Source organism: Ranitomeya variabilis, chromosome 3 (genome assembly GCF_051348905.1).
Source record: "Ranitomeya variabilis isolate aRanVar5 chromosome 3, aRanVar5.hap1, whole genome shotgun sequence".
Classification (NCBI taxonomy): domain Eukaryota; kingdom Metazoa; phylum Chordata; class Amphibia; order Anura; family Dendrobatidae; genus Ranitomeya; species Ranitomeya variabilis.
Genome location: NC_135234.1, coordinates 597,404,153 through 597,421,142, shown reverse-complemented (window position 1 = coordinate 597,421,142; position 16,990 = coordinate 597,404,153).

The window sequence follows — 16,990 nt, the reverse complement described above, 5'->3', positions numbered from 1 at the left end:
TGATCATCGCCTCTATGTAGCTGAGCCGATCAAGCTATGGTAGCTTTTAGTCTCCCATGGAGACTATTGAAAAATGCCAAAAGTTAGAGAAAAATGTTTAAAAAAATAAAAATAATATAAAAGTTCAAATCATTCTCTTTTTGCCCCATTCAAAATAAAACAATTAAAATAAATCAAACATACATATATTTGGTATCACCGAGTTCAGAGTTGCCTGATCTATTAATAAAAAGAGGATTAAGCTGATCGCTAAAAGGCTTAGCCAGAAAAAAGTAAAGACGTCAGAATTATGTTTTTTTGGTCACCACGACATTGCAATAAAATGCAGTAACGGGTGATCAAAAGGTCCTATCTGCACCAAAATGGTATCATTAAAAATATCAGCTTGGTTCGCAAAATAAAAGCCCTCACCCAACCCGAGAACATGAAAAATGGAGACGCTATGGATTTTGGAAAATTGTGCAATTTTTTTTTAGCAAATTTATAATTTTTTTTGCCAGTTAAATAAAAAGAACTGAGACATGTTTGGTGCCTATGAACTCACAATGATCTAGAGAATCATAATATCAGGTCAGTTTTTAGCACTTAGTGAACTTAGCGAAAAAGCCAAACAAAAAACAAGTGTGGGATTGCCCTTTTTTTTCCAATTTCACCGCATTTGGAATTTTGTTCCTGTTTTCTAGTACAAGACATTGTAAAATCAATGTGGTCATTAAAAAGTACAACTTGTCCTGCAAAAAATAAGCCCTGACATGGCCATATTGACAGAAAATTAAAAAAGTTATGGCTCTGGGAAGGAGGGGAGCAAAAAATGAAATCGCAAAACCGAATAAAGCTCCAGGGGTGAAGGAGTTAAATGGCTTACTATTTATACACTAAAAATCATAGAGTCATGGTATATCTGGATGCTTTTTGTTTACTGATTTTGAATTCTGTCCTTTTCTCCATCAAATACAATGTTATTTTTATTATTTGCAGAGGCATTTACATGATTGCTTGAAAAGATACTGTTTCATGATTAAACACTTTTTGTACTTTAGGTTCTTAAGGAAATAATTTAGAATGAAATTTAAACAAGATAGACAAAGGTTGACATAGTACAAAATAATCAGGATGTGAATCATAATGTAAAACTACAAAGTCACCATATAAGGCACATATAAAGCACAATGTTCTATAGGATGTACATTTTATCCAGTTTGTACTTTTTATCTTAGAAATGTTCTGCCATGTGTGAATTTAGTAAAAATATGTCATGTCTAAAATCAAAAGTGCCCCTTCTAGTCATAATATGAAAGGATAAGTGAAAGCATGTAGGGCAAAAATGAGCTGTTATTGAGTGGTCATTTTGGATGTTCTCCTATTTTATGTTTGTACTATTTCATAAATCAGAGAACTAGGTGTTCTCATTATAATGCCACCTAAAAAGAGACATGCTTTTTGATAGTAGAGATTTGATGTATGTTTGATGATAAATTCAACAGAATAGAGCTATGTTGAAATACCTTCTCTGTAGCTTCTCTGCAGAAATATACAGAGGAGCCGAATTTTGTTTTGAAATCCTAATTAAAATCTGATGAAAATACTGGTTTACTATAAATAGTAACAAACATACACTTTATTTCAGGTTAATTAAAGCTGTTGCAACTGTGCTTTTTGAGCAGTAAAACTAGAAAACTTACTTTCTTATGATTTAATTTGAAGTATGATAGCTCAACAAAGGTATCAAACCTTGCACAAATTTATCAGTCTAAACAAGAATAATGCTATTGGTAATATCACTTGAAATTATTGCAAAAAAAAACCTATTAGTGAGGATCTAAAAGGCTTTCCCTGTTTTCCTAGGCTGCATTTTATTTTATTGTGCTTTAAATGAGTCTGTGCCACAGTTTTCGGTGTATGTTATTTTCAGCAGTGCTGACTTTACGTTGGTAGCACCGTAGCCAGAAACGTAGCTCCTCAGCTCATGCCGTCAATCATCCAAAAACGTGGGTGCTGTAAGACACCAGGTCTCCCACCCTGCTGGTACACTGTAGCCGCATCGATGGTTGGCACATGACACTGCACCTTTAAAGCTATAAAAAGTTAAGGAAGCTCTGAGCGGTTTGCTGTCACTTGGTTGTGGGCTTCATACAGTCTGATCAGAATTTTAAATTAAGAAACTCATGTTTAGTTTTGTAAATGTTTGCCTTGCTACATTATGTCAACGAATGATTTTTGGATGTGCAGTTCATGCTTTTTTTCTACAGCATTGACTAATAAATTTTAGGCAGTTACTGTACATGTACAGGAGACAAAATATTGGAGGTTGCAGTGTAGGTGTGGCATGTATGGTGAAAATTGAACTATTAAAACAGGAGTGCAAAAACAGACATACACAGTTAATTATCTGGTTTGTTTTTGTTCGTTTTTTTTTCTATTTTGTAATGCTCATTCTATGGAAATATATTCCTGTCAACATTTGATTTCTGATTAGTATGATGTGCATGATACTTGATATGAATACTGTGTCATTATCTTGTTTTCTTCAAGCTTTTATTGTCTATCTGATGTCTTTTTACTTTGAAAACGTCAATAAAATTTGAATGACAGAAAAATATATATTCAACTTTGTTCTCAAAAGCTACAAAATAAAAAATGTTTTGATCGCACATCAGAGGACAGAGAAATAGGATCCCCGATCCTCCGTGATAATTACCAGTGTTGTTATGGACCTGGTGGTTAGGAGCACCCGAAATGACCTGATGGTTAAAACAGAAAACCTGGGACAAGCTCTGAGGAGGTGGTAACTCTACTGACCGCAATCCCTAATCCTATCACACACACTAGAAATAGCCGAGGAGCGTGCCTAACTCTCCCTAGACGCCTCTCCACAGCCTAAGAGCTAACTACCCCTAAAGATAGAAATAGCAGCCTACCTTGCCTCAGAGAAATTCCCCAAAGTAAAGGTAGCCCCCCACAAATATTGACTGTGAGTTAAGAGGGAAGTAACAAACACAGGAATGAAACAGATTTTAGCAAAGGAGGCCAAATCTTCTCTAGATACACAGAGGATAGGAAAGGGAACTGTGCGGTCAGTACTAAAAACTACAAAAACCATGCAGAGTGTGCAAAAAGACCTCCACACCAACTCACGGTGTGGAGGTGCAGCTCTGCACCTCCAGAGCTTCCAGCTAGCAAGGAAATATCATAATAGCAAGCTGCACTAGAAACATAGCATGTCCTGAGAAATAAATTCAAAAACCAATGAACAGCAAATGAACTAGCAGGGACTTAGCTTCTGCTGGAGTAGACAGGTCATCTGAGAAATCCAAGAGAGATCTGAACCAGTACTGAGACATTGACAGCTGGCATGAACTAATGACCTGGGCAGAGTTAAATAGGGAAACCAGCAGAAGCAATAAGTGAGGGCAGCTGAGAAAGCCAACCTCAAAGATCAGCAGTTCCACTCAAAGCCACAAGAGGGAGCCCAAGGACAGAACTCACCAAAGTACCATTCACGACCACAGGAGGGAGCCCGAGACGGAATTCACAACAGTACCCCCCCTTGAGGAGGGGTCACCGAACCCTCACCAGAGCCCCCAGGCCGATCAGGACGAGCCAAATGAAAGGCACGAACCAAATCAGCAGCATGGACATCGGAGGCAACAACCCAGGAATTATCCTCCTGACCATAGCCCTTCCATTTAACCAGGTACTGAAGCTTCCGTCTCGAAATACGAGAATCCAAAATCTTCTCCACCACATACTCCAACTCCCCCTCAACCAACACCGGAGCAGGAGGATCAATGGAAGGAACCATAGGCGCCACATATCTCCGCAACAACGACCTATGGAACACATTATGGATGGCAAAAGAAGCTGGAAGGGCCAAACGAAACGACACAGGATTGATAATTTCAGAAATCTTATAAGGACCAATGAAACGAGGCTTGAACTTAGGAGAAGAAACCTTCATAGGAACGTAACGAGAAGACAACCAAACCAAATCCCCAACACGAAGTCGGGGACCAACACAGCGACGGTGGTTAGCAAAACGTTGCGCCTTCTCCTGAGACAACATCAAATTGTCCACCACATGAGTCCAAATTTGCTGCAACCTGTCCACCACAGAATCCACACCAGGACAGTCAGAAGGCTTAACCTGCCCTGAAGAAAAACGAGGATGAAAACCAGAATTACAAAAAGAAGGCGAAACCAAAGTAGCAGAACTAGCCCGATTATTAAGGGCAAACTCGGCCAATGGCAAGAAGGTCACCCAATCATCCTGATCAGCAGACACAAAGCATCTCAGATAGGTTTCCATGGTCTGATTGGTTCATTCGGTTTGGCCATTTGTCTGAAGATGGAACGCTGAAGAAAAAGACAAATCAATGCCCATCTTAGCACAAAAGCACCGCCAAAACCTAGAAACAAACTGGGAACCTCTGTCCGACACAATGTTCTCCGGAATGCCATGCAAACGAACCACATGCTGAAAAATTAATGGAACCAAATCAGAGGAGGAAGGCAATTTAGGCAAGGGTACCAAATGGACCATCTTAGAAAACCGATCACAAACCACCCAGATGACAGACATCCTTTGAGAGACAGGAAGATCAGAAATAAAATCCATGGAAATATGCGTCCAGGGCCTCTTCGGGACAGGTAAAGGCAAAAGCAACCCACTGGCACGAGAAAAGCAAGGTTTGGCCCGAGCACAAGTCCCACAGGACTGAACAAAAGAACGCACATCCCGTGACAAGGAAGGCCACCAAAAGGACCTAGCAACCAAATCTCTGGTACCAAAAATCCCAGGATGACCAGCCAATACTGAACAATGAACCTCAGAAATAACCCTACTAGTCCATCTATCAGGGACAAACAGTTTCTCCACTGGACAGCGGTCAGGTCTATCAGCCTGAAACTCCTGCAGCACCCGCTGCAAATCAGGGGAGATGGCAGACAGAATCACCCCCTCTTTGAGAATACCAGCCGGCTCAGGGTCTCCCGGCGAATCAGGCAAAAAACTCCTAGAAAGGGCATCAGCCTTCACATTCTTAGATCCCGGAAGGTATGAGACCACAAAATCGAAACGGGAGAAAAACAAAGACCACTGAGCCTGTCTAGGATTCAACCGCTTGGCAGACTCAAGGTACAGTGCCTACAAGTAGTATTCAACCCCCTGCAGATTTAGCAGGTTTACACATTTGGAATTAACTTGGCATTGTGACATTTGGACTGTAGATCAGCCTGGAAGTGTGAAATGCACTGCAGCAAAAAAGAATGTTATTTCTGTGTTTATTTTTTTTTTAAATTGGGAAAAGTATTTTCAGAGGGTCATTTATTATTCAACCCCTCAACCCACCAGAATTCTGTTTGGTTCCCCTAAAGTATTAAGAAGTAGTTCAGGCACAAAGAACAATGAGCTTCACATGTTTGGATTAATTATCTCTTTTTCCAGCCTTTTCTGACTATTTAAGACCCTCCCCAAACTTGTGAACAGCACTCATACATGGTCAACATGGGGAAGACAAAGGAGCATTCCAAGGCCATCAGAGACAAGATCGTGGAGGGTCACAAGGCTGGCAAGGGGTACAAAACCCTTCCCAAGGATTTGGGCCTACCTTTCTCCACTGTTGGGAGCATCATCCGGAAGTGGAAGGCTTATGGAACTACTGTTAGCCTTCCACGGCCTGGACAGCCTGTGAAAGTTTCCTCCCGTGCCGAGGCCAGGCTTGTCCGAAGAGTCAAGGCTAACCCAAGGACAACAAGGAAGGAGCTCCGGGAAGATCTCATGGCAGTGGGGACATTGGTTTCAGTCAATACCATGAGTAACGTACTCCACCGCAATGGTCTCCGTTCCAGACGAGCCCGTAAGGTACCTTTACTTTCAAAGCGTCATGTCAAGGCTCGTCTACAGTTTGCTCATGATCACTTGGAGGACTCTGAGACTGACTGGTTCAAAGTTCTCTGGTCTGATGAGACCAAGATCGAGATCTTTGGTGCCAACCACACACCTGACGTTTGGAGACTGGATGGCACTGCATACGACCCCAAGAATACCATCCCTACAGTCAAGCATGGTGGTGGCAGCATCATGCTGTGGGGCTGTTTCTCAGCCAAGGGGCCTGGCCATCTGGTCCGCATCCATGGGAAGATGGATAGCACGGCCTACCTGGAGATTTTGGCCAAGAACCTCCGCTCCTCCATCAAGGATCTTAAGATGGGTCATCATTTCATCTTCCAACAAGACAACGACCCAAAGCACACAGCCAAGAAAACCAAGGCCTGGTTCAAGAGGCAAAAAATCAAGGTGTTGCAGTGGCCTAGTCAGTCTCCTGACCTTAACCCAATTGAAAACTTGTGGAAGGAGCTCAAGATTAAAGTCCACATGAGACACCCAAAGAACCTAGATAACTTGGAGAAGATCTGCATGGAGGAGTGGGCCAAGATAACTCCAGAGACCTGTGCCGGCCTGATCAGGTCTTATAAAAGACGATTATTAGCTGTAATTGCAAACAAAGGTTATTCCACAAAATATTAAACCTAGGGGTTGAATAATAATTGACCCACACTTTTATGTTTAAAATTTATAAAAATTTAACTGAGCAACAAAACTTTTTGTTTTGTAAGATTTATGCATCTGTTAATAAATCCTGCTCTTGTTTGAAGTTTGAAGGCTCTAACTTATTTGCATCTTATTAAACCTGCTAAATCTGCAGGGGGTTGAATACTACTTGTAGGCACTGTAAGTCAGATTCTTGTGATCAGTCAGGACCACCACGCGATGTTTGGCTCCCTCAAGCCAATGTCGCCACTCCTCGAATGCCCACTTCATAGCCAACAACTCCCGATTGCCGACATCATAATTACGCTGAGCAGGCGAAAACTTTCTAGAAAAGAAGGCACATGGCTTCATCAAAGAGCCATCAGAACTTTTCTGAGACAAAACAGCCCCTGCCCCAATCTTAGAAGCATCAACCTCGACCTGAAAAGGGAGCAAAACATCTGGCTGACGCAACACAGGGGCCGAAGTAAAATGACGTTTAAGCTCCTGAAAAGCCTCAATGGCCGCAGGGGACCAATTCACCACATCAGCGCCTTTCTTCGTCAAATCAGTCAAAGGCTTAACCACACTAGAAAAATTAGCGATGAAGCGACGGTAAAAATTAGCAAAGCCAAGGAACTTCTGAAGACTCTTCACAGATGTAGGTTGAGTCCAATCATAAATGGCCTGAACTTTAACAGGGTCCATCTCGATAGTAGAAGGGGAAAAAATGAAGCCCAAAAAGGAAACCTTCTGAACTCCAAAGAGGCATTTAGACCCCTTCACAAACATTCATTAGCACGAAGGACCTGGAACACCATCCTGACCTGCCTCACATGAGACTCCCAATCATCCGAAAAGACCAAAATGTCATCCAAATATACAATCATGAACCTATCCAGATACTTCCGGAAGATGTCGTGCATAAAGGACTGAAACACAGATGGAGCATTGGAAAGCCTGAATGGCATCACCAGGTACTCAAAATGGCCCTCGGGTGTAATAAATGCTGTTTTCCATTCATCGCCCTGTTTAATACGCACAAGATTATACACCCCTCGAAGGTCAATCTTGGTAAACCAACTAGCCCCCTTAATCCGAGCAAACAAATCAGACAACAGAGGCAAAGGGTACTGAAATTTGACCGTGATTTTATTGAGAAGGCGGTAATCTATACAGGGTCTCAGAGAGCCATCCTTCTTGGCCACAAAAAAGAACCCTGCTCCCAACGGTGACAAAGATGGGCGAATATGCCCTTTCTCCAAGGACTCCTTTACATAACTCCGCATAGCGGCATGTTCTGGCAGAGATAAATTGAACAGTCGGCCCTTAGGGAACTTACTACCAGGAATCAAATTAATAGCGCAATCACAGTCCCTATGAGGAGGTAGGGCACTGGACTTGGGCTCATCAAATACATCCTGGAAAATCCGACAAAAACTCAGGGACTTCAGAAGGAGTGGAAGAAGAAATTGACATCAAAGGAACATCACTATGTATCCCTTGACAACCCCAACTAGACACAGACATTGATTTCCAATCCAGTACTGGACTATGAACCTGTAACCATGGCAAACCCAACACGACAACATCATGCAAATTATGCAACACCAAAAAGCGAATATTTTCCTGATGTGCGGGAGCCATGTACATGGTCAGCTGAGTCCAGTACTGAGGTTTATTCTTGGCCAATGGCGTAGCATCAATCCCCCTTAAGGGAATAGGACTCTGCAAAGGCTCCAAGGAAAAACCACAGCGCCTGGCAAACTCCAAGTCCATCAAGTTCAGGGCAGCGCCCGAATCCACAAATGCCATAACAGAGTAGGACGACAATGAGCAAATCAGAGTAACAGATAAGAGAAATTTAGGCTGCACAGTACTAATGGTGACAGACCTAGCGAACCTCTTAGTGCGCTTAGGACAATCAGAGATAGCATGAGAGGAGTCCCCACAGTAAAAACACAGCCCATTCTGACATCTGTGTTCTTGCCGTTCAGCTCTGGTCAAAGTCCTATCACATTGCATAGGCTCAGGCCTCCGCTCAGAGGACACCGCAAAATGGTGCACAACTTTGCGCTCGCGCAAACGCTGATCAATCTGGATGGCCAAAGACATTGATTCATTCAGACCAGCAGGCGTGGGGAACCCCACCATAACATCTTTAAGGGCTTCAGAAAGACCCTTTCTGAAAATTGCTGCCAGGGCACACTCATTCCATTGTGTAAGCACAGACCACTTTCTAAACTTCTAGCAATATACTTCTGCTTCATCCTGACCCTGACATAGAGTCAGCAAGATCTTTTCTGCCTGATCCACAGAATTTGGTTCGTCATAAAGCAATCCAAGCGCTAGAAAAAATGCATCTACATTAAGCAATGCAGGATTTCCTGGCTCAAGGGAGAATGCCCAGTCTTGCGGGTCGCCACGCAACAAAGAAATAATAATCTTTACTTGCTGAATGGGGTCACAAGAGGAGCGGGGTTTCAGAGCAAGAAACAGTCTGCAATTATTTTTGAAATTCAAAAATTTAGATCTATCCCCAGAAAACAAATCAGGAATTGGAATTCTAGGCTCTAACATCGGATTCTGAACTACATAATCTTGAATACTTTGTACCCTTGCAGTGAGTTGATTCACACAAGAGGACAAACCTTGAATATCCATATCTACACCTGAGTCCTGAACCACCCAGAGGTTAAGGGGAAAAGAAAGACAAAACAAGCTGAAAAGAAAAAAAAAATTGACTCAGAACTTCTCTTATCCCTCTTTTGAGATGCATTAACACTTTGTGGGCCAGCTGCACTGTTATGGACCTGGTGGTTAGGAGCACCCGAAATGACCTGATGGTTAAAACAGAAAACCTGGGACAAGCTCTGAGGAGGTGGTAACTCTACTGACCGCAATCCCTAATCCTATCACATATACTAGAAATAGCCGTGGAGCATGCATAACTCTCCCTAGATGCCTCTTCACAGCCTAAGAGCTAACTACCCCTAAAGATAGAAATAGCAGCCTACCTTGCCTCAGAGAAATTCCCCAAAGTAAAGGTAGCCCCCCACAAATATTGACTGTGAGTTAAGCGGGAAGTAACAAACACAGGAATGAAACAGATTTTAGCAAATGAGGCCGAATCTTCTCTAGATACACAGAGGATAGGAAAGGGAACTGTGCGGTCAGTACTAAAAACTACAAAAACCACGCAGAGTGTGCAAAAAGACCTCCACACCGACTCATGGTGTGGAGGTGCAGCTCTGCACCCCCAGAGCTTCCAGCTAGCAAGGAAATATCATAATAGCAAGCTGGACTAGAAACATAGCATGTACTGAGAAATAAATTCAAAAACCAATGAACAGCAAATGAACTAGCAGGGACTTAGCTTCTGCTGGAGTAGACAGGTCATCTGAGAAATCCAAGAGAGATCTGAACCAGTACTGAGACATTGACAGCTGGCATGAACTAACGACCTGGGCAGAGTTAAATAGGGAAACCAGCAGAAGCAATAAGCGAGGGCAGCTGAGAAAGCCAACCTCAAAGATCAGCAGTTCCACCCAAAACCACCAGAGGGTGTCCAAGGACAGAACTCACCAAAGTACCATTCACGACCACAGGAGGGAGCCCGAGAATGGAGTTCACAACACAGTGTCTACCGGTGTCCCTGGGTCCTCCTGACTCACCCCACTGCCGCTGGAGTCTTCTTCTGCTAAGAAAATGGCGGGCACATGCGCAGTGCGACTGCCGAGATCTGCTGGCCGGCATCCGGCAAAAGGAGGAAGATTTTTCCTAGTGGTTCATTTTGGTCACCGTAATAGACCCTATTACAGTGATCAAAATAAAAAAAAAGTAAATAAACCCTCCCTTTATCTCCCCCTTAATTAGGAAAAAATAAAATAAAATAAATAAATGTATTTCCATTTTACAATTAGGGTTACAGTTGGACTAAAGTGAGTTGGGCTAAAGTTAGGATTAGGTTTAGGCTTGGGGCTAAAGTTAGGGTTAGGGTTAAAGTAGTTAGTATTAGGCTGGGGGTTAAAGCTAGGGTTAGGGTTGGGGCTAAAGTTAGGGTTAGGGTTAGAGTTGTAGCTAAAGTTAGGGTTAGAGTTAGGGTTAGGGTTGGGATTAGGGTTTGGATTAGCATTAGGGTTGAGATTAGGGTTGGGTTTAGGGTTTGGATTAGGGTTAGGGTTGAGATTAGGGTTGGGATTAGGGTTGGCATTAGGGTTAGGTTTGAGATTAGGGTTAGATTTGGGATTAGGGTTAGGTTTGGGATTAGGGTTATGGTTAGGGTTGGGATTAGGGTTAGGGGTGCATTGAGATTAGGGTTTTGGTTAGAGTTATGGTTAGGGTTGGGATTAGGGTTAGGGGTGTGTTGGGGTTAGGGTTTTGATTAGGGTTGGGATTAGGGTTAGGGGTGTGTTGGAGTTAGGGTTGTGATTAGGGTTAGGGTTGGGATTAGGGTTAGGGGTGCATTGAGGTTAGGGTTGTGATTAGGATTATGGATAGGGTTGGGATTAGGGTTAGGGATTTGTTGTGGTTAGGATTGGAGTTAGAATTTGGGAGTTTCCACCCTTTAGGTACATCAGGGGGTCTCCAACCACGACATGGCTCCACCATTGATTCCAGCCAATTTTGCATTCAAAAAGTCAAATGGTTCTCCCTCCCTTCTGAGCTCTGCCGTCAGCCCAAACAGTGGTTTACCCCTACATTTGGGGCATCAGCGCACTCAGGACAAATTGGACAGCTTTTGGGGTCTAGTTTCTCCTGCTACCCTTGGGGAAATTAAAAAATTGGGTACTAAACAATCATTTTTGAGGGAAAAAAAGGATTTTTTATTTTCATGGCCCTGCGTCAAAATTCTGTGAAGCACTAGGGTGTTCAAAGTGCTCACCACACATCTAGATGAGCTCCTTGGGGGATTTAGTTTTCAAAATGAGGTAACTTGTGGGGGGGTTTCTACTGTTTAAGCACATCAGGGGCTCTGCAAATGCAACATGACGGCCGCAGACCATTCCATCAATGTCTGCATTCCAAAACATCGCTACTTCCCTTCCGATCCCCGATGTGTGCCCAAACAGTAGTTTTCTCCCACAAGTAGGGTATCAGAGTACTCAGGACAAATTTGACAACAACGTTTGGGGTCCAATTTATCCTGTTACCCTTGGGAAAATAAAAAATTGGGGGCTAAAAATCATTTTTGTGGAAAAAAAGGATTTTTTTTAATTTCACGACTCAGCATTATAAACTTCTGTGAAGCACTTGGGTGTTCAAAGCGCTCACCACACATCTAGATAAGTTCCTTAAAGGGGTTAGTTTCCAAAATGGGGTCACTTGTGGGGGGTTTCTAACTTGTAGGCATATCAGGGGCTCTGCAAAGGCAACATGACACCTGCAGACCATTCTATCAAAGTCTGCATTCCAAAAGGGCGCTCCTTCCCTTCCGAACTCTGCCATGTGCCCAAACAGTGGTCCCCCCACATATGGGGTATCAGTGTACTCAGGAAAAATTGACAATAAATTTTAGGGTCCAATTTCTCCTGCTACCCTCGTGAAAGTAAAAATTTGGGGGTGTAAACATCATTTTTGTGGAAAAAATATGATTTTTTATTTTCGCGGCTCTACGTTATAAACTTCTGTGAAGCACTAGGGAGTCCATAGTGCTCAACACACATCTAGATAAGCTCCTTGGGGGATTTAGCTTCCAAAATGGGGTCAATTGTGGGGGGTTTCTACTGATAGGTATATCAGGAGCTCTGCAAATGCAACATGACACCCGCAGACCATTCCATCAAAATCTGGATTTTAAAACATCACTACTTCCCTTCTGAGCCCCAATCTGTATGCAAACAGTAATCCCCCCACATATGGGGTATCAGCATTCTCAGAACAAACTGTACAACTTTTAGGGTCCAATTTTTCCTGTTGCCCTTGTGAAAATAAAAAATTGAGGGCTAAATTATCATTTTTGAGGAAAAAATATTTTTTTATTTTAACGGCTTTGCATTATACACTTCTGTGAAGCACTTGGGGGTTCAAAGTGCACACCACACATCTAGAAAAGATCGTTACAGGGTCTAGTTTCCAAAATGGTGTTACTTGTGGGGGTTTTCCACTGTTTTGGTGCATCAGGGGATCTCCAAATGCGACATGGCATCAGATCTCAATTCCAGCCAACTCTGCATTGAAAAAGTCAAACGGCACTCCTTCTCTTCTAAGCGCACATATGGAGTATCAGCGTATTCAGGAGAAATTGCACAACAAATTTTATGGTTCATTCTCTCTTTTTACACTTGTGAAAATAAAAAAATGGTTCTGTAGTAAAATGTTTGTACTAAAAATTTAAATGTAAATTCTTTCCTTCAACATTGCTTCAGTTCCTGTGACGCATGTAAAGAGTTAATAAACTTTTTGAATGTGGTTTTGAGCACGTTGAGGGGTGTAGTTTTTAGAATGGTGTCATTTTGAGAATTTTCTGTCATGTACACTCCTCAAAGTGACTTTAAATGTGTGATGGTCCCAAAAATAATGGTTTTGTAAATTTTGTTGTAGAAATGAGCAATCGCTGGTCAACTTTTAACCCTTACAACTTCCTAACAACAAAATTTTGTTTCCAAAATTGTGCTGATGTAAAGTAGACATGTTGAAAATGTTATTTATTAACTATTTTGTGTGACTTATCTCACTGAGTTAATAAGGGCATAAAAATTCAAAGTTTGAAAATTGCAAAATTGGTTATGATTTTGTCATATTTCCATTTTTTTCATAAATAAACACAAGTAATATCAAAGAAATGTTATCACTAACATGAAGAACTATATGTCACGTAAAAACAAACTCAGAATCAGCAGGATCCGTTAAAGCATTCCCGAGTTATAACATCATAAAATGACAGTGGTCAGAATTTTAATAATGGGCCTGGTCATTAAGCTGCAAATTGGCTCCATCACTAAGCGATTAACAGGACACTGAATTGTTGTCTCATGTATAAATATAAAATTTGACTGGTAAATCAGCCAAAAAAATTGTTTGCAACGTACACACCTTGATCTTGAGGAATTTTGTTTTGTATTTAAAAACAAAACAAAACAATACTATCATTAATAAAATAGATTGCACAAGTAAAACAAAACGCAGCAAAGTGACAATTAAAGTGAACCTGTCACCAGGTTTGGCCGATATGGCCACCGCCTTTCAGGTCTTATCTGCAGCATTCTATAATTCTGTAGATAAGCCCCGGATCCGATCTGAAAGATAAGAAAAATAAGTTTTATCATTCTCACCTGGGGGCAGTCCTGTCCAATGGGTGTCACAAATTCAGGTCTAGCACCTCCCATCTTCTTATGATCATCACCCTCCTGCTTGTTTCATGGTCCCCCAGCATTGCACTCCTGCTTGCCAGGAAAGGTCAGAGAGGCCCAGCACCTGTGCTCTGCAGTACTTTCCTCTGCCCTCAACAGGGCAGATAAGTATGCAGGCCCAGGAGCGTGCTGCCAGGGAGCCATGAAGCAAGCAGGAGGGCAGCAATTATAAGCAGATGGGAGGCGCCGAACGCGGAACTGTGACACCCATTGGACTGGACTGCTCCCAAGTGAGTATAATAAAACTTTTGTTCTCTTGCATGTCAGATCGGGGGCTTATCTACAGCATTATAGAATGCTGTATGTCAGCCCTGGCCGGCAGTGGCCATATCTTATATCGGCCAAACCTGGTGACAGGTTTGCTTTATGCACACCGTCTCTGACACTAATTTCAGATTTTTTTTCTGTAATAGATAATGTGCTGCATTGCTCCTCCCTTAACCAAATTATTGACCCAAGACCATACTCAAGGCGCTTTCAAAATGGCTCAAAAAATACTGCGAAGAAAAGAAGCTCAAGCCCAACACAATAATACATTATTTCTTCATAGAAATAATACAGAATAAAAATGGGGAAAACATATACATTGATAGCTACACATTCCAGTATAGTAACAGACATCCCCTCCAACAGGTGCCATCCAAATGTGGAATAACTGAAGAAGCAGAATAAATAGTACAGTATAAATGACAAAAATCTTAGTTAATAAATAACATTTCCCACATATGTACTTTACATCAGCACAATTTTTTAGGAAGTTATAGTGGTTAAAATTTGACCAGAAATTTCTCATTTTTTCAACAAAATTTACAAAACCATTTTTTTATGGACAACATTACATTTGAAGCACCTTTGAAGGGTCTATATGACAGAAAATACCCAAAAGTGACATCACCTTAACAACTGCATCCTCAAGATGCTCAAAACTACATTCAAGAAGTTGTTTAACCCTTCAGGTGCCTCACAAGAATTTTTGGAATGTGGAAGGAAAAAAATGAATATTTAATTTTTTTTTCCCAAAAATGTCAAGTTAGACCCATTTTTTTCAATAGCTTAACAAGGAAAATTTGCAACAATATTTGTTGTGCAATTGCTCATGAGCATGCAGATACTCAATATGTGGGGGAAAACCAGTGTTGTAAGGGCTCGTAACAGAAGGAAGGGAAACAAGGAAAACCACACATAAATGACACCATTTTGAAAACTAGACCCCTCAGGGAACTTATCTAGATGAGTGGTGAGCACTTTTAATTCTCATGTGCTTCACATAAGTTTATAACATTGAACCATGAAAATACAAAAAATCAAATTTTTCCCACAAAAATGTTTTTTAGTGTTTTTACTTTCCCTTTTAACAAGGGTGTCAGGAGGAGTTGCACTGTAAAGTTTGTTGTGCATCTTCTACTATGTAGCGTAAAGCTACTAATTGGGCACATGGCAAGGCCTGGAAGGGAAGGATCGCCATTTGACTTCTTGAATGCAAGATTTGCTGGAATAATTAGCAGATGCTATGCCATGTTTGGATACCCTCATGTGCCTAATAGAGAAGAGTGAACCTTTCAAGGTTTGGTTAGGTTTGGATTTGGTGAACGGGCCTATATTCTTGGAACAGTTTGTCAAACACTTCGGTGAACATATCTGACCCTCATTTAATTCAATTGGAGGCAAAATGAAACGCATAGATGACATCTTCAGGAATGGAAAAAAGCTGCCCAAAAAGCTTACATTAGGGGCAGACACCATGAAAAGTGGCATCAATTGACCGACATTAGAAATTTTATAATTATGCAGCAGTCAAGCATAAGCCATGCATAAAACAGGGTCTGAGCTAGAATTTACAGCTTGGAATTGAAGTTTTAATGAGGACCTGGTGTTTAAAGGAGTGTTATAAGCTTTCTTAGCTGGGAGACCTGATACCTCATGCAAAACCTCCAATATTTGTTTTATTCCAGCCACACTCAGATGGCACAGACATCAGGTTCATACAGTACTACTGGCAGAAAAATGTAAGTAAAGTTGTAAATATATGTAAAAGGGGTGCACCCCTATACTAATAATGATACAGGGTGCAAAACCTAGTCTGTAAGGCAAACTAGATACAGCAAAAAAGACAAAAGACTAGACTAATGATGGTATGCACACCCAAAAATTATAAACAAATCAGAAAACTTTTATTATTACACCTCAAAAAAGACAGACACAGATAAAACCATTTAAAAGGGCCTAGGATATAGGACTGATAAGCGACACCCCTATATATCAGAAATATAGTATAGTACAACCAAAGAAACATTGTAGTTATAGACAAATATGGATGATATAATTGGCTGTACAGATATAAATAACAAAATGTCTCTTGCTCATAGGTTAAATAAGTAAAGTCTCCTAGTATTGAACCAAAACAAAAAGAATGTCATGACACACAATGTGCTGCAAACATATACACACATAATTGAAACCCTATAAAATAGGCATGACTGTAATGAGTAACAGTGTTATTTATGCATGCTCAATCCCTGGAAAGCCCAAATACCAGTATTCATATCACAATGTTAGGCTTAAACGTAGGCACAAACCCCACAATGATATATACAGCTATACAATAAATAACAGTATTGTCTGAGCATGCTAGGTACCTGGAAAGCCTAAGTCCCAATGTGCAAATTACAATATTAGGCTGGCACATAAGCATAAACCCCACAAAGATGTGTGTCCAAATACCTATGTGGACCTGGTCCAACAAAAATAAGCAGCAACTGATGACAAATAACGTGCAATTGCGCCTGGAGAAAACAGGGTGGAGAACAGCAGCTTCGTCAGGGGTAGTCTTCCCCTGACGAAGCTGCTGTTGCAGCGATACGAGTGGGGCTCTTGATCACCCCTTATTCTTTTCTCTTGTCTCTCCTGGGCGCCTCAATCCGCTGCACTCCCCCGCAGCTTGAGTGGTATTTATCCACCTAGAGTGGGCTTATTTTTTCTCCACCCTGTTTTATCATGCATATTTGTGTATAACTACAATGTTTCTTTGGTTGTACTATACTATATTTGCGATATATAGGGGTGTCGCTTATCGGTCCTATATCCTAGGCCCTTTTAAAAGGTTTTATCT